The sequence below is a fragment of the Humulus lupulus genome, chromosome 3, assembly GCF_963169125.1.
Source record: "Humulus lupulus chromosome 3, drHumLupu1.1, whole genome shotgun sequence".
NCBI lineage: Eukaryota > Viridiplantae > Streptophyta > Magnoliopsida > Rosales > Cannabaceae > Humulus > Humulus lupulus.
Genome location: NC_084795.1, coordinates 237832014 through 237855891, shown reverse-complemented (window position 1 = coordinate 237855891; position 23878 = coordinate 237832014). Strand labels below are relative to the sequence as shown.

General features: G+C 40.9%; 1 non-coding gene across 1 annotated transcript; it reads right to left on the bottom strand.

Moving 5' to 3' along the window:
* Positions 1–22811: 22811 nt before the first annotated feature.
* LOC133828253 (small nucleolar RNA R71) lies at positions 22812–22918 on the bottom strand. Its single transcript, XR_009890882.1, has one exon. It is a non-coding gene; the product is annotated as a small nucleolar RNA R71 (small nucleolar RNA).
* Between the last annotated feature and the right edge of the window lie 960 nt (positions 22919–23878).

Genomic DNA, 23878 nt, shown 5'->3' with positions numbered 1-23878 from the left:
ATTAATACACATTCTTCCCATTATTGCGAGATTCATACACTTCAATGCATTGGCCTGCATTGAATAGAGACCACAGCCCAAACGAGATTTGCGGGGCCCACTGCAGAAAGGTACCTATTTCATGGGGAACATGACCATGGTACTGTCAAGGGCATGTTGTACATGCTTCTGTGTCAGGAGGCATAGTGGGAGCGCGTGTTGTCAAGTCGGACAATTGACAACACTGTAGGTGGATCACCCAAAAAGGGTTGTCAGCTCTTCCTCTGATACTGCTAACCTGCATTGGCTAACACCTGGCTTATCCTTTAGATCCCAAGGATTGGGTCCTCAGTCTGTAATATAACTGACGACAAGAAAAATTGTGGACTGCCAAGCACCTTCGAGACATAACCTAGGAAAGTCGCTCATAGCTCTCTGGACATTGCCCTGGGGAGATGTCGATGCCCTCCCTCTATCCGAGGAGAATGATCTTCTAATGTAGAACCGACCTCCCGAGGACTTATCCTTGGGACGTGGCCTCGTCGAAAGAAGCACATATCCTACTCGGGTTGCCACATATCTTAATCGGACAACTAGCATGTAGTCTCTCGTTCTCCTAAGATACTTGAGAATGTGCTTTACTGCAATTCAGTGTTCCAAACCAGGATTTGATTGATAACGACTTACAATCCCAACTGCATAACATATGTTAGGCATAGTACACAACATTAGCATACATCAGACTCTCAACTGCTGAAGCATATGGATACTTTCTCATATCCTCTTTCTCCTTAGGTGTCATGGGACATTGTTCCTTGGAGAGAGCAATTCCATGTCTGGTTGGTAATTGACCTTTCTTAGAATTCTCCATAGAGAATCTTTCATTTGGAACTTTTTAGCTTTCCACTTCTTTACGTTTGACAATGTCTCTACATTGTTCCCAATGAGAAAAATGTCATCAACATAAAGAACTAAGAAAAGCACCACTTTTCCTTTTATGTATTTATACACGCATGCTTCGTCAACAATATGTTCGAAGCCATATGTTTTAATTGTTTCATCAAAAGTGATATTCCAAGATCTAGATGCTTGCTTTAATGCATAAATATATTTCAACAACTTGCACACCTTTTGATCTTCCCCTTTCTTTATGAACCCTTCTGGTTGTACCATATAGAGACTTTCATCAAGATAGCCATTCAGAAATGTTGTCTTGACGTCCATTTGCCATATCTCATCATCATTGGCAGCCGATATGGATAAGAGGATACGAATGGATTTGAGGATGGCCACAGGAGAAAATGATTCTTCATAATCAACACCTTCTCTCTGAGTGTAACCTTTGGCTACAAGCCTTGCTTTAAAAGTCTCTACTTTCCCATCTACACCTATTTTCTTCTTGTATATCCACTTACACCCTATGGGCCTTACATCTTCAGGTGGATCCACAAGTTCCCAGACAGAATTGGAATACATTGATTCCATTTCTTGGTTCATGGCTTCTTGCCATTTCTCATTTTCAGGATCATCCATTGCCCCTTTAAAGGTTAATGGATCGTACTTGTCTGTATCAGAAATAAGGACATGTGCCTCATGTTCGTAGCAAACAGGTTGTCTCACAATCCTCCCACTACGACGCTGCGCTGGGGTTTCTTTTTCAGGAATCATGGTTTCCTTGGTTTGTCATTTATAATTTAATGATGAAGATGATTATGATGGAATCTTATTATTTGTGAGTTCCTCCAATACTACCTTGCTCTGAGGTTTATAATTATTCATATAGTCATGTTTAAGGAAGGTCACATTTGTGGAAACAAATACCTTTTGATCATTGGGACTATAGAAATAACCACCTCTTATTTCTGGAGCGTAGCCAACAAAAATGCACACTTTCGACCTTGATTCAAGTTTCCCTGATTTATGTTTAAGAACATGAGCAGGACAGCCCCAAATGTGGAAATGGTGCAAACTAGGTTTGTTTCCATTCCACAGTTCCAGTGGCGTTTTGATAATGGTCTTAGATGGGACTACATTCAAAATGTACGTCGTCGTTTGAAGTGCATATCCCCAGAATCAGAGAGAAAGTGAAGAGTAGCTTAACATAAACCTGACCATGTCCAACAAGGTCTTGTTTCTTCTTTCAGAAACACCATTTTGTTGTGGTGTTCCTAGTGCTGTGAGTTGGGATAGAATGCCATGCTCAAGCAAGAAATCTTTGAATTCTAAATCCAAATATTCTCCACCTCAATCAGATCGAAATGTATTTAGAGTCTTACCTAACTCCTTCTCGGCCTCAGCTTTGAATTCTTGAAACTTACCAAAGGTTTCATATTTCCTAAGCATTAGGTAAGTATGATCATATCTTAAGTAATCGTCAATAAAAGTGACGAAATATTCATATCCACCTCTTGCTTGTACATTGATTGGACCACAGACATCGCTGTGTACAAGCTCCAAAGGTTCTTTGGCTCTATTTCCTTTCGCTGAGAAAGGACGTTTGGTCATTTTTCCTTCTAGACAAGATTCACAAACCGAAAGAGTCCCAACTCTTAGTTCTCTCAAAGGTTCGTCTTTTGTTAACCAGTTCATCCTATCTAGACCTATATGACCAAGTCTAAGATGCCAAAGATATGTGTCGTCCTCGTTTGAAACTTTTTGTCTTTTGTTACCTTGCAGTTTTGTTACTTTAAATAATTCTGAATTATTGAGCGTTCGTTCATTTGGTTTGAGCATATACAGTTTGTTATTATGTTCTTCTTGATATATTTTGAAACCATTATTTGAAATAATAATCGCATTATTACTAAAACAAATATAAAAAAAATTGTTCATGCAACATATATAAAGAAACTAAGTTTCTAGAAAATCCAGGAATAAAACAAACATTGTTCAAAACTAAATAATTGTTCCCAAAATTTAAACGGACTGTTCCATTTGCTCTTGCTGAAACGAGCGCTCTAGTTCCAACTAGCATGGTCACCTCGCCATCTGTCAGCTCCCTTGATGACTCAAGTATCTGCAAAGAAGAACAAATAAAAAAAAAATATGATTAGTGGTTTCTACATCAAAGATTTAGAACTTTATGTATCATAATCCACTATTAAGCCTGAGGTAAATCATATCTACATTTTTCGTGATTGTGGTCTTGTCTGTAAATCCTCAAAGGTAGCATCCCACAAATCACGAGCATGTTCAATGTGTTCGAACTTTTTCCTTAGCTTCTCTTCCATGGTACTAAGACAGTAAAATCTCACCATGTGATTTGATCTCATCCAATTAGCATATTTCTCATGTTCCTCTTTGCTTGCATCCCATGATGGTACATGAGGAGACCTCTTATCATCATAGATATGTTTAAGATTTTTGGCCAGAAAAACAAAATTTTTTGAATTTTCCCATCCATCTTCATCCTCCTTAGTCATTTTTACTTTCTTTATATGATCATCAATCTTTTTACGCATTACCGGGCATGTTATAGGAAAATAATTGGGTGGCAACATTTTATGACTGAAAATAAAAAACAGTAATATTATCACTTGAAAAAAATATCAATGTTTTGGAAAGTAAACATGATGCATGAATGCAAAAATTAAAACACATAAAACTACCCAACAAATAAAGTGTCGCCTTAGGGTCGGTCAAGTTAAATTCAAATAGCTTATAAGACAATCTTATCTTTATAATTTAAAACTTAAAATAACTCTTTATTTTCTCTTTTAAATATAAAGTACCACTGGTTTGGTCAAGATGCAATTATCCATCGCAAAAGCTTAATTACATCTTTGTAAGTGTAACCCATTATTTCAGAATTCATGACTTAACTTAAAGAGTGCCACCTTAGTGTCAATCAAGCCTAAAATACATCACTTCCTCCTATCTTCGTAAGAAGCCAACCTGGGTGTTAATATGTCTAGAAACCTTCCTTAGGGGGATGGAAACAAAGCCGCCTTGAGACCCTATTCATATCTCACGGTGTTGTACTAATAATGGAGACCATAGGTCACATTGACATGTTCACCTTCTCCCACTTACTATTTTAGATTTAATGTGTTTTATTAAACTAATCAATTAATTCCAAATTAATTACTAGTTTTTTAATAACCCTATGAATGCAATTAATTACAAAATTCATAATTATAAAAGACTTTGTTTCTATAATTAATGTGATCTAAATAATTACCCATTACATTCATCTAACATTACTAAAACACTTTTTACATAAAGTTGGTTATCTTTAAGGCCTATAATATCTATTGCCTTTATTATGGTGTGAGTTACCAAGTTTTAACTTATTTAATACTTAGTAGTTTACATGCAATTGGTTTCTCCAAAACAATTCATATAAACAAATATGACAATCCCAAATAATCATGTTTCTAAAAGATGTATGATTAATGAGAAACTGTGTGGGGTTTCATGAATAACATGTAATTGACTAATGCACGATCATGTTATCAATCAAACATCAACGAACATTTATTTAAATAAATAAATAAACAATAAATGATGAACTGAGTACTAATGGGTATTTCTAGGATTTATAACCCTTTGAAAAATTAGAATTAAAATTGCAATCTAGCCTATGTAGCTTTCAAGACTCTTCAAGAATGATCCTCCACTCCTTTAGGATTTTTTGCTAATCTTTAGGAACTTTATTTTTCCCAACTTATTAATTAGAAACAAATTTTCTAATTAATTTATTTAATTAAAACTAATTTTGAATTAAATAATCATTTTTGTCATCTTTTTAATTTAGTTGAATTTAAATAATTAAATAATCAAATTCAAATAATTAATTAAACTTAAGATATAAAATATCTTAACCAACTAAAAGATATTTTATTTTCTAATAAAATAAAATAAGATAACTAAACTTTTAAATTCAACTAATTTAAAAACTATTTATATAAAAGATATTTCCCTAGGGCCGATAACACAAGGAGCCAATGGCTCAGGTGGGGTGGCTGGCTGGCATGCAGGGGCTCGGCTAGGGACCTGGCGCATCAGGCGCGGAGGCAGGCGGGTGCATGCGCGTAGGGGTGCGGGTGCGTGCACACAGGGGCGCGGGGTGTGAGCTGAGAGCCGCAGGGGTAGGGCTGCGTCTAGCGCGCGGCTGCAGGAGGCTCGGGTCGTGTGCCTCTTAGGTGCATGGCTCGGGTTCCTCCTCATCTCTTGTGTATAGATTTTTAAAATACATATTTCTCAAATAAATTTACAAAAGTCCAATGCCCTTTATGGCTTACACAAGATCTAGAAAAACAATACAATTCATAACCCTATAGCACCATATAATTAACTGTTGACCCTCGATTCGGCCAATGACACGGAGTCAAAATAACGATAAAAAATAAAAAGGCGATTAAGAAGAGAATCAAACGGGAAGAAATTGACGCAAGTATTTTACAGTGGTTCGGCCCCAACTGTGTGGTAACAACCTACGTCCACTTAGTGTTCTTATTGATGTTGAATCCCAATGCCGTGATCAAAGAACTAGGGTTCTTGAGTTTCACAAGCTTTAGGAGAATTATAACTTTTTGGTGGATAATCACACTATGCGCTCTCTATGAGTATTCAAGTTCAAAGTTCAAAAGTCCCTTCCTTGAGCCCTCTCATGCATATTTATAGGCTCAAGGGGGGTTAAATGGGCCTTAGTTATCCTTAATATCGGCGTATCAAGGCAATAAAGAAAACATAATAAATGTAATTATTACAAGATTACGTATCCTAAAGGAAATAAACTAAAGCATGCGACTAGACTGGTCGCATCTAAACACGTGATCTGATGAAGCAATAAACATCTGGTCGATAGTCGAACAACACTCCTTCACTTTGACGCTGCCAAGTGCCAACCACGTGTAATAAACTCTTGCCACATCATCAGCAGCCATTTTTGGGCAAACATTTGCCCCCCAAGTTTATTTTACTACAACCAGCATAAAGTAAACTTAAGAGACTGACCCTTCGCATACCCCACCAAATTTGTCAGAGAAGCCCATGCCTTCTCGAAAAAGGCAGCCAATCATGTCTTTTCAGTTTCCCAAAAGTTGTCTGACGGCTATTGCAGTTCCCTATGCCTTGAAAAAGTAATTCCATGATTACCTCTTTTACAGTTCCACAATCAATATAAATAACCCATCCTTTTCACTTTTTACCTTTTATCGAACCCTTTGCCTTCAAGAACTCTAAAGAACCAAGCAAAACTAAACCCAGAAAAGTTTGTTGATCCACGGTGCGCCTGTCCCATTTTCTGAAATCTTCTCAATCCTTCATCCAAGTAAGTCTTCTAATCGATTCTTTTCTGTTATGTTGTGTCGTGCAATGCTTGTTTTTCCTTCATTTTTTATTTCTGAGTTCTTGAATATCTCTGTCAGTTCTTGCAAAATGGTCTTGGGGTAAATGGGTATGTTGATCTGTGCTAAATATGGTAGGAAAATAACACCTTGCTGGGGTTAGGAATTAGTTTGGTAGTTAGGATCATGAGTTTAGGGCATAAAATCGAAGTAAAAATTCAATTTTTAAGCATGTAGAAAAACTGGGTTTTTCTAGCTTCTCCAGAGTCGAAAAAGTTTTTTCTGAAAAACTTTTTACTTCTGCTTTATTGATCCTTTTTCCAAACTACTCATATGAAACATGGTGTTTTTGCTAGAATGTTGATGGTCGTATAAAAGCTTCTTTTATACGCGAGCAATGTTATTCCAACTTCTAACACAAGTTTTTAGGTCGTAGATTCTCATCTCCCCTTCTCTGTTCACAGATTTTCATGCAAGATCCGTGGGGAGGTGAGAGGTCAATTAACGATGATCTACTCGCGTAACTGCTCATGGACGAAGAACAGCCATCGCTACTCATCCCAGAAATCCCTTTTGCTCAAATTCCACCCAACAGACCTCCTTGCAGTCCATCAAAAATGGGTAGAGTAAAATCCATTGCCCAGAAAAAGAAACCATCAAAACCCTCTGAAAATCAGCCTGCTCCTCGGGCTGAGATTCCTTCGACCAGTGGTAGAGCCAAAACCATTGATCCTAAAATCCAAACATAGGTCCATCTCCACAATGCCATTCGACCAGACATCTAATGGTACCTTGCTCCCCCTAGCACGATCACTGCTAGGATGGTAAATAATTTCCTAAAAAAGTATGGACTTTCTGGGGTTTCTTTATTCCTTCCTACCACCGACCAATGGGCAAACCTACCTAGTGGCGCCTTCAACGCCTGGTCGAGGTATCACATTGAGGCAGGAGCAATCCTGCCTCTTCATCCTTACTTCCAGGGAGTGGCCAATTACTTCAGGGTCGCTCCTTTCCAAATAACCCCGAACGGGTATAGAATGCTATCCGCACTCTATATCCTTTACAGCCATAAAAAATGGCCTGTCCCTTCACCTCATGAGATCAACTACTTGTTCGATCTCAAATCTAACCCCAACCAGGACAGCACGGGGTTCTTTCATCTCTGCCACCAGGAAATGAACCGAACCTTCTTGAGTGAGACTACCTACAAGTCTAATGTAGGAAAGTACCACCAAGAGTACTTTTTGACTACTGACCTGGTCGCCAACAACCTAGCCTTCACCCAAGGAGGTAACTTCTTCATTTTTCTGGTCATTTATTTTCCTTGTATTTTATCTGCATTCTCCTTAGAAAATTAGCACATTTCAGGTCCATGGCTACGACTGGCTCGTACTCCAGAAATGGAGGTTCAAGCAGCACTACTAGCCAGCATGAGTGACGTAGAGAAAAGCATCAAACAACTGGTCATTGAAGCCAACCTAAGGCTGGTCGGGCTTCTGGAACCTCACCAGGACGTGAGGGAGTCAACGACGGGGAGTGCGACTGGTGAAGAAATTTCCGAGCAGCAGCTAGATGTGTCGTAGCCTCAAAGGAGGAGACCAACTGGAGTGACAATCAGGGAACCCTCCAATACTCCGCGAGCAACCGCTCCCCCTGCCCCTTCGGGAAAGGGAAAAAAGAAAGCTTCCGAACCTCCTACACCCATCGACGAGTCTTCAGATGAGGACGGTACTGTCTTCTCATTCTTAGATTGTTTGCCCATTCCCTGTCATTTATTTGACAGGGACGACAACTTTAAGTATACTCCAAATTTAAATTCAGATTTCTTCCAGGCAGTGAGTGAGTGTAGCAGTAGTTCAGTAGTTTACTTTTAGTTCCATCTATGCTTATTGCTAATTGCTCGCAATTCTTCTTTATTTGCAGATATGTCGTCTGAAGATTTGTTCGATCCCTACACCGCCGCTGCTTCTCCCTCGAGTAGGAAGAAAGAAAGCAAGCGACACCGTGTGGAAAGCAGCAAAGCTTTCGAAGAAGGCCCGGACTGAGGATCATCCTCTAGCAGCCGCTCCTTCAAAAGAGACAACGCCACCTCCCACAAAAGAAACAATGCCACTTCCTTCTCCACTCGACCAGCAGTCTCCACCTGCACCGGTCGACCAACACTCTACCCCTCCAGCCCCTACCGACTAGCCACGCCACCCTCAACCCGAAGATACCCTGACCAGCACCGTGGCCAGTTCGGCCAGGGAGAGAATATACAAACTCTCCAAGCACAAACGCAGCCAAGAGGTCATCGTCGGCACCAGCTCCATGGAGGCCGACCAGATAATAAACCGAGGGCTGAACGAGATAGCCAGTGTAAGTTGTTTTCTATTGCTGAGTCATTTTACTTTGTCAAATTTTGCCATCATCTTACCTCTTTTATCTGATCGCAGGGTTGTTTGGCGCCGCCGGGGACTTTGGTCACCCAAACCAAAGACTTTGACACCAAGCACACTGAGGCGGTGAAGGTGCTCGAGGGGAAGAATGATGAACTGCTTGAGAAAAACACAGAACTGACCAACCAGAACAATGAACTGCACGAGCAAAAAGCCCAGCTGACCGAAGAGTTGTTGGAGTATCGGGCTGCGACCAAATCTAATGAAGACAAAGAAAGGTTCAGGGAGTGTGCCAAACTCAACTACCAAGAAGCCAAACAGCTTGAGCTCGATCTGATTGCAAGCAGAAAGGAGACGGAGGAGCTGGAGGGGTGTGTTAAGGAGCTTGAGGAGACAAATGCCAGAAACTTGGAGAAGTATAGGGAAGCCACCCACCTTTGCTTCTACGAGTTTTGGAAGCATAACCGCGAGGCCGACTTCAGCTATCTGTCCGAGCGCTTGAGATGAACTCAAATAAACCGGTGCACTATTCGCCTGGAGGAAGTAGAAAGAGCCAAAATTCCTGCTTCCCCAGAAATTTCCTTAGAAACGGGGATTGATGGCACGGACAATGAAGCTGGCACTACTGTTGACCAGGACACTCCTCAAGATCCTCCAGCCTCGTAGTCTTTTATTTTTCTCTTAATTTTATTATCTTTTAAATACACGACCTACGGGTCGTGATGTAAAGACAATTTCTTTTTTAATTTTTATTGCTGCATGGGCAGCTTTTTCCTTTTAATCAAACAATTACATCCGAGCAGTACTGCTCGCAGTGTAAAGGAATTCTTATTTTGATATTATAATACTTGCATTTATTATAACATCTGTTCGCATGACCAAACTTAGCATAGTACTTTGGATTGATTTAACAAAATAACAAAATTACAAAATTTTGAAAAATACTCTAAGTACCCTAGCATGGTATCACTTATTTTTCTCATGTGTTTACATACCTTTTGATATGCTTTGCTTACTAGATACCTTATATGCCCCCCATGTGATTGAGGAGCTTCAGGTCCTCGGTCACTTGCCTTGACTAGGACCTGTTCGAACATTTCTGCTCATAGGAGAAATTTAAAACAATAATATAGCAAAACAACACACGTAATGATGAAATACTTGTAATAAATAGAACAACTGGCAAGATTTACTGGCTGCGCACAGTCCCTTTTATTTCTCATAATAAATGGACAAATTGTGTCTGTACGAGTGATCACCAAAATGATCTTACACTTATAAGCGATTAGTCACATAAAATGACCAACCCTTTTTCATAACTTGTAAAAAGTAAAATTAATACAAGCCAATTCTTTAAGAATAATTGTTTATTGATAGTACTTGCGCAGGTGTTCTCCATTCCAAAAGCGAGGAATGAGATCTCTATTTAAGCGGGCAAGTTTGTAAGTGCCTGTATGGAGGACTTCTTCAATTTGGTATGGTCCTTCCTAGTTAGGTCCGAGTACTCCAGCGGCCTGGTCGCGGGTGTTGAGGAAAACCCTTCTAAGTACTAGATCTCCTACATTGAATTTACTTTCACGTACTTTAGAATTAAATTGTCGAGCGACCTTTTGCTGGTAAGCTGTTACTCGGAGTTGGGCTTGCTCACGCTTTTCATCAACCAAATCTAGAGATTCCATCAATAGTTGGCTATTAGAGCCTTGATCGTACGTCATTCTCTGATGCGATGGCGGATCTAATTCGACAGGCAACATAGCCTCATATCCATAAGCTAAGGAGAATGGAGCATGGCCTGTTGCTATTCGATGGGATGTTCTGTACGACCAGAGGACTTCAGGCAATTGTTCTAGGAATGCCCCATTTTCTTCCTCAAATCTTTTCTTCAGAGTATCTTTTAGCGTCTTATTGACTGCCTCGACTTGTCCGTTTGCTTGAGGGTGAGCAACCGAAGAAAAGCACTTGATGATTCCATGTCGCTCGCAAAAATCCGTGAGCAAATCACTATCAAACTGTGTGTCATTGTCTGAGACAATTTTCCTTGGCAATCCATAGCGACACATAATGTTTTTACCACGAAATCCAGCACTTTCTTGGCCGTTATGGTTGCAAATGGCTCAGCTTCAGCCCACTTTGTGAATTAATCAACGACCACTATGGCATACTTGATGCCGTCCTTTCCTGTGGGCAAAGATCCGATTAGTTCTATACCCCAGACTACGAATGGCCATGGACTTTGCATCTATTTTAGTTCATTAGGGGCTGCTCGCAGAATTTCGGAGAACCTCTGGCACTTATCGCACCTCCGCATAAATTCCATGGAGTCTTCATTCATTGTTGGCCAGAAGTATCCTTGCCTTAGGATCTTTTTTGATAAGCTCTGCCCCCCAGCGTGGTCCCCACCAAAGCCTTCGTGGACCTTTTCCATCAATTCTTTGGCCTTCTCTTTTGAAATACACCTGAGGAGTGGCATTGAGTAGCCCCTTCGGTACAGGATCCCATCGACCAGGATATACCTAGCAACCTGCCGCTGGAGGGTCGTGGCTTTGTTTCTATCCGTTGGCAATACACCATGCATCAGGTACTCCACATAAGGTGCCATCCATGTATCCGTTGCCTGACTCTTCTGCCTGGATGCTCAGTGTGGACAGCCGTTCAATTGGTACTATACTCAGGGTGTCAGCATCTTTCGCACTTGCTAGTTTGTCCAAAGCATCAGCGTTTGAATTCTAGTCACGGGGTACTTGCTGGAGAGTGTACTTATCAAACTGTGCCAATAGATCCTTCGCTTTATTTAAGTAAGCGACCATTTTTAAACCTTGGGCCTGGTATTCTCCAATGATTTGATTGACCACTAACTGAGAGTCACTGTAGATATCAAGTGACTTTATGTTCATGCCTCTGGCTAACCGTAATCCCGCGAGCAATGCCTCATACTTTGCTTCGTTGTTGGACGCCATGAAGTCCAATCTAATCGCGCAGTGAAATCAATGACCTTCAGGCGTTATCAAAATCACTCCGGCTCCAGTGTGATGCTCATTAGAAGAGTCGTCCGTGAACAACTTCCATGAGGGAGTTTGGCTTTAAGGTTCACGCTCTCCAGGCTCTTTTTTCTGCCCGCTATCTGGAAGTCCAGTGAGTTCTGCGACAAAGTCGGCCAGAGCTTGTACTTTTACTGCTGCTCGTGGTAAGTCAGAGATATCAAACTGCCCAAGTTCAACTGCCCATTTCAACAATCGGCCTGCAGTTTCTGGTTTCTGTAGAACTTGCCGTAGAGGTTGGTCGGTCAAAACTGTGATTGGGTGAGCTTGAAAGTATGGCCGCAGTTTTCTGGAGGCTAAGATCAGGCAATAGGCTAATTTTTCAATAGGTGGATATCGCAGTTCTGCTCCTATTAGCCTTTTTCTTACATCATATACGGCCTTCTGCACACCCTCTTCCTCTCTTATTAGAACAACACTAGCAGTGTATTCCGTGATCGCCAAGTAGATGAACAAAGTTTCTTTATCAATCGGGTTTGATAGAATTGGTGGATGCGACATGTGAGTCTTTAAATCTTGAAAAGCCTGTTCTCACTCCTCCATCCATTGGAACTTCTTGTTGCCTCTGAGTAGATTAAAAAATGGGACACATTTTTCTGTCGATTTGGAAATAAATCTATTGAGAGCAATAATTCTTCCGGTCAAGTTTTGAACATCCTTGATATTTGTTGGCGATTTAATATCGACCAGGGCTTTGATCTTCTCGGGATTGGCCTCAATTCCTCACGAGTTTACTATGAATCCCAAGAATTTCCCTGATCTAACTCCAAAGGAATAGTTGAGGGGATTCAGCTTCATCTGATATTTTTTCAAGACGTTGAAGCACTCTTGCAAGTCCCCTATATGTCCTTCTGCCTTTTTTGACTTAACCAGCATGTCGTCGACGTATATCTCCATGTTTTTTCTGATCAGCTCCTTGAACATGTGATTGACTAGTCGCTAGTAAGTCGCACCAGCATTTTTCAAACCGAAGGGCATTACTTTGTAACAGTAGAGCCCTGTATCGGTCCGAAAGCTAGTGTGATCCTCGTCAGGGGGATGCATACTGATCTGATTGTACCCGGAGTACACATCCATGAATGATAGGATCTCATGCCCCGCAGTGGCATCGACCAGCTGGTCGATTCTAGGGAGTGGAAAACAATCTTTAGGGCAGGCTTTATTAAGGTCTGTGAAATCCACGCATGTTCTCCACTTGTCATTCAGCTTTGGAACCAATACGGGATTAGAGACCCAGGATGGATAAAATGCTACCCGGATGAATCCATTCTCCTTTAGCTTCTCGACTTCTTCCTTTAGAGCTTTGATCTGTCTTTGTTGAGTAGTCTCATTTTCTGTTGCACTGGTGGAAAACTCTTGTCTATGTTTAGGACATGGCTAATGACCACAGGGTCTATTCCAATCATGTCTTTATGTGACCAGGCAAAGACTTCCTGGTTTTTTCTTAAAAATTCCACCAATGCTTGTTTCGTTGTTGTCTCTAAGTTTTTACCGACTTTCACAACCTTGGTCGGATCTGCTTCATCGAGTTGGATCTCCTCAAGGTCCTCGATGGGTCCTATTTCTTCATCAAAATCCCTAAAGCGAGGATCCAAATCCCTGTCCTCACTTTGGGTAACACCCTATTTGGTGACACAATCACCTTATTGGATTTGCATATCACTGGCCGTATGCAACTCTTTCCCGGCAGCTTCCCTCGATACACCTTTCTTCGCCTTAGATATTGAGGTGTTGTAGCACTCCCTTGCTTCGCGCTGGTTTCCCAACATGCATCCTACCCCTGCATCAGTTGGGAATTTCATGGGAAGGTGCCATATCGAGGTAACGGCTCGCAGGTCGACCAAAATTGGCCTTCCAATTGCAGCATTATATGTTGAAGGACAATCAACTACTATGAAAGTAGTGAGTAATGTCCTGTTTGCAGGCGCAGTTCCTGTGGTAACTGGGAGCCTAATCGACCCTGTCGAGGCAAGCCCTTCGCCAGAAAAGCCATATATGGTCTGGTTGCATGGATCCAGGTCCTTGATGGACAACTTCATCCTTTCCAATGAGGACATATACAAGATGTTGACTAAGCTTCTTGTGTCAACCAACACCCTTTTAACCATCATGTTGGCGATTTGGACGTCAAGGACTAGCGGATCGGAGTGTGGGAATAGGACGTGCTGCGCATCGTCTTCAGAGAAGGTTATCAACTCCTTCCCTGTTCGAGCTTTCTTTGGTTCTCGATCCTCCACACTCATCATCTTGATGTCCTGATCGTGGTGTAAAGTCCGAGTGTATCGCTCCCTTGCATTCCCACTATCCCTTACAATGTGTGGGTCTCCACAGATGGTGAGTAACGTTCCTGCCACAGGAGCTGGCTGTAAAGGTTGCGAGCATTGGCGTGCAGGCGCCTACTTGTTGCCACCTTGAGCCTCTCGCTGAGACCTTCCTGCGGCTCGTTCGTATCTCCTTAGGTGTCCCTGCCTGATTAGGAACTCGATCTCGTCCTTCAATTTGTTACACTCATTGGTGTCATATCCGTAGTCGTTGTGAAAACGACAGAATTTTGTGGTATTTCTCTTGGACATATCTTTCCTCATAGGCACTGGTCGCTTTTAAGGGACATTGGAATTGGTTGCCTGGTAGACCCCTGCCCTACTTTCGACAAAGGCCGTATATTTGGTGAATCTCGGCTTATATTTGTTGCCTTTAGGGCGTTTATTCTCAGACGTTGATGGCTCATTGCTTGCCATTTTTCCAACATTTCTGCCATTTCTATTCCCGTTGCCTTTGCCTTTGCCGTTGCCATTGGGTTTATCCAACCTGTTGGCGGCCTTGGCGGGATCTTCCTTCGGTCCCTTGTCTTTCGTAGGAGATTTCCCCTCGTTGGCAATCGCGTCCTTGAGCTTGATGTATCGATCAGCTAGATCCAAAAACTCTTGGGTACTCTTTACCACGTTTTTCTTAGGTTGTTCCAGAGAGGAGAATGGCACCTAACCCCAGCAGTTAGGGCCTTTATCTTGCCCTCGTCACCCACTGTAATGTCCTGGATAACCAAAATTGTTACACTGTGTGTTTTGAAATAGTGTGAGACTTGCTAATCAAGTCATTTAAATAAAAATATGAATATAACGACACAAATAGATTAGGTCCAAAAGATTTTAGTTATAAACAAACAATTTTCATTAAAATAAATGTTTAGTACATGGGATCCCAAATCAGGGTTTAAATAACATAATTATAGAATTTCAAAATCTTATAAATAATCAAGCCACTCTAATGGAAAAATACACGTTTTAGGATTTCTTCCTTGTACAAACCCACGACCGTGGCGATCGAGCAGCTGACAATGTACACCTCGCCCCCAGAGCTCTCCAACCCATGGTCAACTCATCTTACCCTTGCCTTTACCTGCACCACGTAGCACCCGTGAGCCAAGGCCCAACAAGAAAACTATAACGTCATAGCATAATCAATATCAATAGTCAAATAGATCATAGAGCATAACCAAATGATTCACAATACATTAAAATATTATCCATCAAGCCATACCATTCACTTAATCAAGAACACCAGTTGACAAACCAATGTTCCAACACTAAGATATTTAGCATATTGTATACATCAAACCAACAACAGTACACATGTCAAGCAATAACTAGGGTCGATTCCCTTAGGCCACACCCTCTGTAATAAACCACTGTCTTTGGCTCACTTAGGCCAAGCCCAGTGTTATACCCATTGACACCGACCAGCTTAACCGAGCTCAGTGATTAATAAGTTGTCCTCAGCTACCAGTGGCTGAGCCGCGGCCTGAGGGCAAGTATTGATTCCGGCATTCTTAGGTCGTTCATCATATGTCCCCATGGCATAATACCATCTCATGACATTCATACAATTATAGGGAACTCTTAGTCCCAACATATTCACATGGTTTATCACAATCATATAACAATGCATTCACATATAGGGAACACTTAGTCCCATCCTATCCACATAAACGGGTGTAGTTTTCTTACCTTTAATTCCAAGTTCTTTGATTAAGAAAGACGACCCCCGAGCACGATCTTACCCCGAGCCCAAGCGTACACCTAGTCAAAACCATGATAAAGGATTCCATCAATAATTGTATAAAGGTGTCCAGATAAAGTTCTAACCTCCGCGACATCGAATTCCACCAAACACGGTAGTGGGATCGATCCCGAGCACCCTAGGTTAGGTTCCTGCACTAAAAAAACTCCAAAAGGCCAAAAATGTCCTTAAGGATCACAGCTCAAGCTTCCCATGCCGCGGCTTGCTCCCAACTAGAGGCCCAGCCTCGCCCAAAAATGGACACGGGCCGCGGCTCAGCCTTCCCCGTGCTGCGGCCCGCCCTTCCTCCCCAGCACCCATCTTCTTTAGAGGGCCGCGACACACCAAGAACTGAGCCACGGCCCGACCCCTTCGAACCCAGAAAAACCACCATTTTTAACTCTCAAACCTCACTCAAACCCATCCAAATTCATCCTAATGATACAATCCAATTATCACAAACATTCTAACATGTTTTCAGCAACATAACCCAACAAAAAAACCTAGTCTAGAAACTCATCAAAGTAATATTTTAATCTTTGAAACCCACAAGCTTAAGAACACTAAAACCAGTCAAGAGAACTCAGAATTCAAACATTAAACCATAGATTAGAGCTTACCTTCATTGAAGAACCAATCCACCAAGCAATTGCTGGGCTAATTCCAAAATCCTTAGCCTCAATTTAATCTTCAAAATTAAGAACCCAAAGCACTTAGAACCCAGCTCAAAACTATAGGATTTAATTAGCTAAACCACAAATTAGCATTTACCTAAATTCCTGGTTGAACCTTCAAATTGCCACAGAAATTCTCCCCACAATTCCAGCTCAAATTCATGAGTTTCCAGCCCAAAAATCCTTTGTTTCTGTGGTTCCCTTGAAAGAGAAAGAGAGAGAGAGAGAGAGGAAGAAGGTCGGTTTGGCCTTGTTCTACCACTTTCTCAGCTTTGTCTAATCTATCCTTAATTGATTAAGTCAATCCCAAGGCTCAGGGTACCGAAAACGTCCCCGAGGGAAAAATGGTAAAATTCCCTAGTATTCCCACCTAGGCTTCTGAACCTCAAATATATCTCCAATTATTTATTTCCATAACCTGTTAACCCAATTAACTGTCCAATACCCAAAATAACCCTTGACTCGCCCCGAGTCAAGTATCGAGTCCCGTTGTGACTTTCCCGCTACTTGCTCCCTAGGACCGCCTCGTGTTGAATGCTACAACTATATATCCACATAATAATGTGGTCTCAACAGTTTATCACATTTATGCCCCAACGGACCAAAATTACAATTATGCCCTTACAAGCTAAGCAGGGCTTGCATGCTTATCTAACACTCATAAACATGCATTCCACATATATTCATATAATCATGGGATCATGCATATCACATAATCATGCATTTTCACCATTAATTCACATAACATCCAATTATGCCCTCCCGACACACTAATCAAGGCCCTTAAGCCTTATTAGTAATTTTGGGTCGTTACAACTATCCCCTCCTTACAACAATTTCGTCCTCGAAATTTACTCGAACACATCAGATAGTAAACCTCGTACCTCTGATTAAAATTCCCAAGGTCCAACTCCTTTACTTTTTCTCTTCAATAACACTCTTACAAGGGTAACAATCTTGTTCCACAAGATCTTGTCTGATAACTATACTTTCATTAACCTTCACTTGCACATCAGATCTGCAGAAACTCCAGGGTCTACCTATTTCATCAACCATCGCTTTATTGTAACGCCCTAAACTCCAGGGACCATTACAGTGTGTCTTATAAACAGTGCTAAACTCGCTAATCGAGTCATTTGGCCAAAATCGTGTAACTAAGTATGATTAGCGGTTTAGGAATTATAATTTTTGGTTAAGATGTAACATTTCACTAGAATGTTTACTGTATACATTGGGATCCCAAAAATATAATTTAAAGGTCTATTACAATAAAATATTTACAACTAGCCGATCAAAGCGGCAAAACAGGGTTTAACCCTAGTTTCTCTCCTTCAAACCTCGACCGTGGCGGTCGAGCAGCTGCATATGTACACATCGTCACCTAAGCTCTCCAGCTCAAGGATGGTCCAGCTTTCTTTTGCCTTTACCTGCACGACATAGCACCCGTGAGCTGAAGCCCAGCAAGAAAACTCAATATGCTCATGAACAAGTACTAACATGTTGCTAAATCATTATAAGCATGCCTAGCAGTAACAACCCTACTCATGCATGCAAGCATATACAAATACATGTTTGTGAGGTCTTGCGCTCTGAGTAGAGGACTAATAAGTCTCTCGCTCTGAGGTAGATGACTAATAAGTCATTCCTTGACCAGCTGACTAATAAGTCACTCTCTAGATAGATGACTGATAAGTCCATCTCGGTCAGATGACTGATAAGTCTATCTCGATTAGATGACTAATAAGTCCATCTCGGAGGTCCCATACCCTCCTAGCCATATGACGTGTAGGTCAGCTTAGCCTTTCTGGCTCTGGCTCTAAGTAACTAGCCCTTAGACTAGACAAGCGCTTTTAGTTTTCATCGAACTTAAGGTCGGTCCGACATTAATGCTCATTTGAGTCATTCAATGCAGATGTTGATTAGATCTAATCTTTTTTGGCTTGCGTTGAACACGCTAATACCGTCCTTAACTCATAAGTCAATGCTATACAACTAGTGCTCAATACTACTGTTGATCTTGACTGATAAGCCACAACTTTACAATCAATATTGACACCAATGCCGATCCCTGGCTAATAAGTTAGTGCTTCCTTAATGAGGTAATACAAACAGACATATATCATATGTCAAATATTCAAATATAAGGCATTTAGCATGCTCATCTAGTAATCATAAGCACAATTATAATCAGGCACAATTACAGAGACTCAAGCTCTGATCAATCTCATAATCCACCTTCATGCCATGCCCTAATCTCATGTATTTTATGCATTTTCAATGCAATCAATGTCCACATATAGAGCACTCAACATGCCTCACAAATAACCATGCATGTCACATATGGGGTGCAGTTTTCTTACCTCGGGTACGAGCAAGAATTAGTAAAAGAACGACCCTTGAGAACGATCAATCCTTTGATCCTTTAGTGGTCACCTAGTCATAACCAAATATGGAATCCCATCAATAAAATAAATCACAAAAAAGTTTACAATCTAAAACCTCACTCCCGGGATCCATCCCACACTCTCGGGACTCTCAATCTCCCAAACGGGGTAGTGGAACCATCCCCCGAGCCCCCAAAATCATCCAAAACCCCAAAAATATGTTTGCTGGAAATTGCACTAGCACTGGGGCGCTGCCCCAAAGTCAGAGAAGCCCAAAACCTGCCCTGCCTAGCGCTGGGGCACCATCAGTAGACCAGAAACTTTTCTGGTCTTCTCCCCTGCGATCCCCCTTGAAAACCAAGCATCCAAATCAATCCCAAACATCACCCAAACATCCAATTCAACCCCAAACTTCATCTACTACACACCCTCATCAAAACCCAAGCAATCTTACACAAAAACTTCCATGAATTCTCACAACTAACACATCAAATTCTCAATTGAAACCTTACTAGAAAAATAGAGTATAGCTTAAATTCATGGATGTAATATTACCTCAAGCTTGATTTGGATCCCCTTCAATGATTGAACTAAGGTCCTAAGCCCTCAAGCCTTGCTCTCCTAGCTTGGATCCTCAAATTGGCTCTCAAAAATTGAAAGGAAGATGGAGAGAAGAACATGTACGGGAGAGAAAGAGATGAGGATGATGATGCTCTATTTTTACAATTCCACAGCCTTCTAATGGCTTATATCAATCCTAGGGGTGAAAAGACTAAAATACCCCTAGGTCAAATAAAGGCTTCTAAAGACTCCCAAGGGTAAAATCGTCATTTCCCGCCTATCTCATTAATTATAATTATCACCCTCCAATTCCCATTATTCTCAATATTCTCAAATACCAGTAATTCATATCCCGTTACCCTTTAATTCTCGACAGTGTTCTAATCTTCAAATTACCTCGAGACTCACTCTGAGCCCCAAACTTAATCTTGTTATGACTAGACCGAAAACTTGCATTCCATGATTGTCTCATGTCGAATGGCTTGAACCAATCCACATATAATGTGGTATTATTTATAATTCACCCACATGCATGAAAATACACAATCACGCCCTCAACGGGCCAAATTACCAAAATGCCCTTATAATTAAATGTGGACCCATATGCATGCATTTATCATCATATAGTAATATAATTCACATAAACATGCATATAATCATTTAATAACATAATAAATCAATTATGGCCCTCCCGACCTCCTAATCAAGGTCCTAAACCTTATTAGGAAATTTGGGGCATTACATTTATTATCTTATCATTGATACCAGAAATACTCATGAGTCACCACCCCTACCAGGGTGAGATCGACTTATTGGCCCCCGGCCTAACCCTTGGTACAACCTCATAATTCCTGTTGAATCGGGAGTCAGAACTACCCTTTCCTTCCCCAAAATATTATACTCTTCCTTGTCTACACTACTTGGAGAAATGCAATTCTCCTATCCTGGAACTTTGTATTGCAAAGTTAACAATTTACAAGCTCTTATGTCCTTTTAGATAGGCAGATACTCCTACCTTAGAAATTCCAACAACCTCTTTGATTTTCCCCTGAACCAATATTGAACTGTAGTAACCACTACCTTTCACTTCTTTACTTAGCATATTACTCCTTACTTTTTATCTTACCATGTTCTATGTCGTGTCACCTTAGCTGTACTCCAGCATTCATCACTGTGACTATTTCCTCAAGGATTATACTTTCCTTAATATCTCAAATATTCACACACGCAATGCTTAATCCCTTAGAATAACTGTTAAGTCGCCAGATTGCTACTTGATAACTCTAGGATTTAGAGTTATTTTTATAATCTTTGAACTTGCTTTTTGAGTTAAAAAGAGTAATGAAACCTTGTTTAATGTGAATTTGTTAGTTTTTATCCTTATCTTCTAGGTAGTGAGTCTATGTTAGAAGTCAGTCATGTTAATGTATTATTATTAAGTGTTTTATGTAATTTGGTGTTCTGTGTTCCTCAGAAAAGGAAACTGAAAAATATAAAAGGGAAATTTTGGGAGAAAAAAGGAAGCGAGATCTGAACTGGGCGTGCTGCTATCTTGATGCTGTAAGCTAACCACATAACATTCCAAGGGAAAAAGGCAGATGACGGGGAGAGAAGCCAGCTGGACTTAATGAATTACATCAGCGCCTGTGTGGCAATTATTTTAATGGATTAAGTCAGCTGGGTGAGGTGGCGTGTGAAGGACAAAGTAGGAAATGACTTTCCTATTAGGGTAAAAGAAAGTACCCTAAGAAAGAGGAGAGGCAGCCGAAAGAGAGTAGAGACCCCATTCTTGGAAGATAGCTGATTCTTAGCACCATTTTGGGGAGAAAAAAGAAGTACAGAGAAAGAAAAGCAAGAAAACAGAGAGAATACAGAGGAGGAAGAGGACCACGAGCTGACGACTAGGGGGATTGAGCATAACAATTCCTTCTAACTTTTCTTCTCCCTTCTTCATTTTGTATTGTATTTTCTCTCTATCTAAGTTGTGAACAAACTTCATGGATACTTTAATTGCTGTTGGTTTTGTACCTCTAATTTCATACATGAACTAATCTTCTAAGGATTTGGGTGGTTATGAACCCTATATAATGAAGTAATGTTTTGATGCATGGATGTATTAATTGTGCCATTGTTCAATTAAGTGTTGATAATGTTAACCGATTGTTGTTTACTGGCCATGAGTAACAATTAATTAGCTAGATCTAATTTTGGAAGGAATTAGGCTAGTTGAACCCACTTAATTGATGCAAGAGAAATACCTTGTTTTTAGGTAAATCTTAGTGGTAAAATAGGGATGTTTTGCTGCCTTGTGTAACATGAGATTTGGTGTTTAAATGAGTGTGTACAACCTGATTTAATACAGGAATGTGTTGAGTTGAGTTGTAAACGTTTATCAGTGGGTTTTGGAAAAAACTTACTGGGCATTTGTGAAATCTGTTAACTCTGGGCTCGATTGCTGAACCATTGCTGAATCTTTGCTATAACAACTGGAAAGAAATTATAGGGGGATTAACCACCCAGACCTACTTGTTCACATAGATTTTCTCTCAAACTAATTTCTCCTGTTCTTTTTTTATTTTATTTTAATTGAAATTACATATACACACTAAATTTCAGATCCATATCCCAATTATTCCTTTAATTTTGTTCTTATATTTTTAAATTGTTCTTAGTTGATTTTACAATAATTTAGTTTAAAATCCCTGTGGAGACGATCTCACTTTACATTATATTACTTGTGCGGCTACGTATACTTGCGTATTTTAATTGCTATAATTTTCGCAACAAGTTTTTGGTGCCGTTGCCGGGGCTGTAAAATTAAATTCTGTTTTATCAACTAATTTGCAATTTATTTCTGTTGTTTTTAAAACTGTTTGTTCTGGCTATATACTTTCAGGTCTATCTAGTGTATGAACAAACAAGATGACTTTGAACTTGCTCCTACTGACCCCGAGATCGAACGTACTTTCTGAAAAGGAGAAAGAATCAAAAGGCTAACAGCCGAGGCACTTTGGCTGAGCATGTTGATGAAGAGGGGGATGGCCAGCAAATTACTAATCCCATTGTTTTGGCAGATGACAGAGCCAGAGCAATACGGGAATACGCTGCCCCCATGTTTAATGAGCTAAATCCAGGCATTGTGAGGCCAGAAATACAAGCACCTCAATTCGAGCTGAAGCCAGTGATGTTTCAAATGCTCCAAACCGTGGGGCAGTTCAGCAAGATGCCAACGGAGGATCCTCATCTCCAACTCCGTTCATTCTTGGAGGTCAGTGATTCCTTTAAGCTTCAAGGAGTGAGTGAAGAAGCATTAAGGTTGAAGCTATTTCCCTTCTCGTTAAGAGATCGAGCTAGATCATGGCTCAATACTTTGCCTCCTGATTCTGTCACAAATTGGAATGATCTAGCTGAGAAATTTCTACGAAAATATTTCCCTCCCACCAGAAATGCAAAATTCAGAAGTGAAATTATGTCTTTCCAGCAGCTTGAAGATGAATCTACCAGTGATGCGTGGGAGAGATTTAAGGAGCTTTTGCGGAAGTGTCCACACCACGGCTGTAACGCCCTGGATAGCCAAGACCGTTACACTGTGTGTTTATAAAGTGCCAGACTTGCTAATCAAGTCATTTAATTAAAATTGTGTTGCAGAAGTTTCAAAGGAACTAGGGCTAAAAGCATTTTGGTCTCAAAAGTCACATTTTTCATTAAGGAACGCTATTTGTTTACACGGGATCCCAAAAATACAAGTTTAAAGATCATTTACAAAAGTTACAAGACTCAGGTTCAATATCCAGCCATACTAAGGCAAACAAGCGGTTAGGTAATCTCTGTCCTGGACCACTCCTCGATCGTGGTGATCGAACAGCTGGCTATGTACATTTCACCCCGGAGCTCTCCACCTCAGGCTTAGTCCAACTTGCCCTTGCCTTTACCTGCACCACGTAGCACCCGTGAGCCAAGGCCCAGCAAGAAAACACAATATCAACAAAGCATAAGCAATTATCAGACAAGTCAATATCTCACGTTGCGTCACATAGCCTCAGTCAAATAACCATTCAATATAGTCAAGTATTCCACATACTAGGTATATCAACACATAACATGCACAGTTTATAAACGATAACCAGGGCTAGCGCTCACGGGCTGCTCCCTCTGTTATCCCAGTGTTCATGGCTCCCAGTGGCCGAGTCGCGCTCTGTGCGCTATTAGTATGTACGACACTCTTAGGCCGCTTTTACATGTCCCATGGCGTGTTACCAACATTGACATGATACAATTCTCGGGAGCACTTAGTCCCATCACAATCATATAACCAAGTGCAGTTTTCTTACCTTTCAATTCAATAGCTTTGATCCCTCGACACCTTGAGCACGATCCCACTCGAGCCCTAGCGCTCACCTAAACACAATCATGGCCAAAGTCATCATCAATCCTCAAGTTCAAAACCTAGCCCCAGGGCCAATCCCGAGCCCCCCCGGGATGACCTAGTTCCACCAAACAAGGTGGTGGAACCAAACC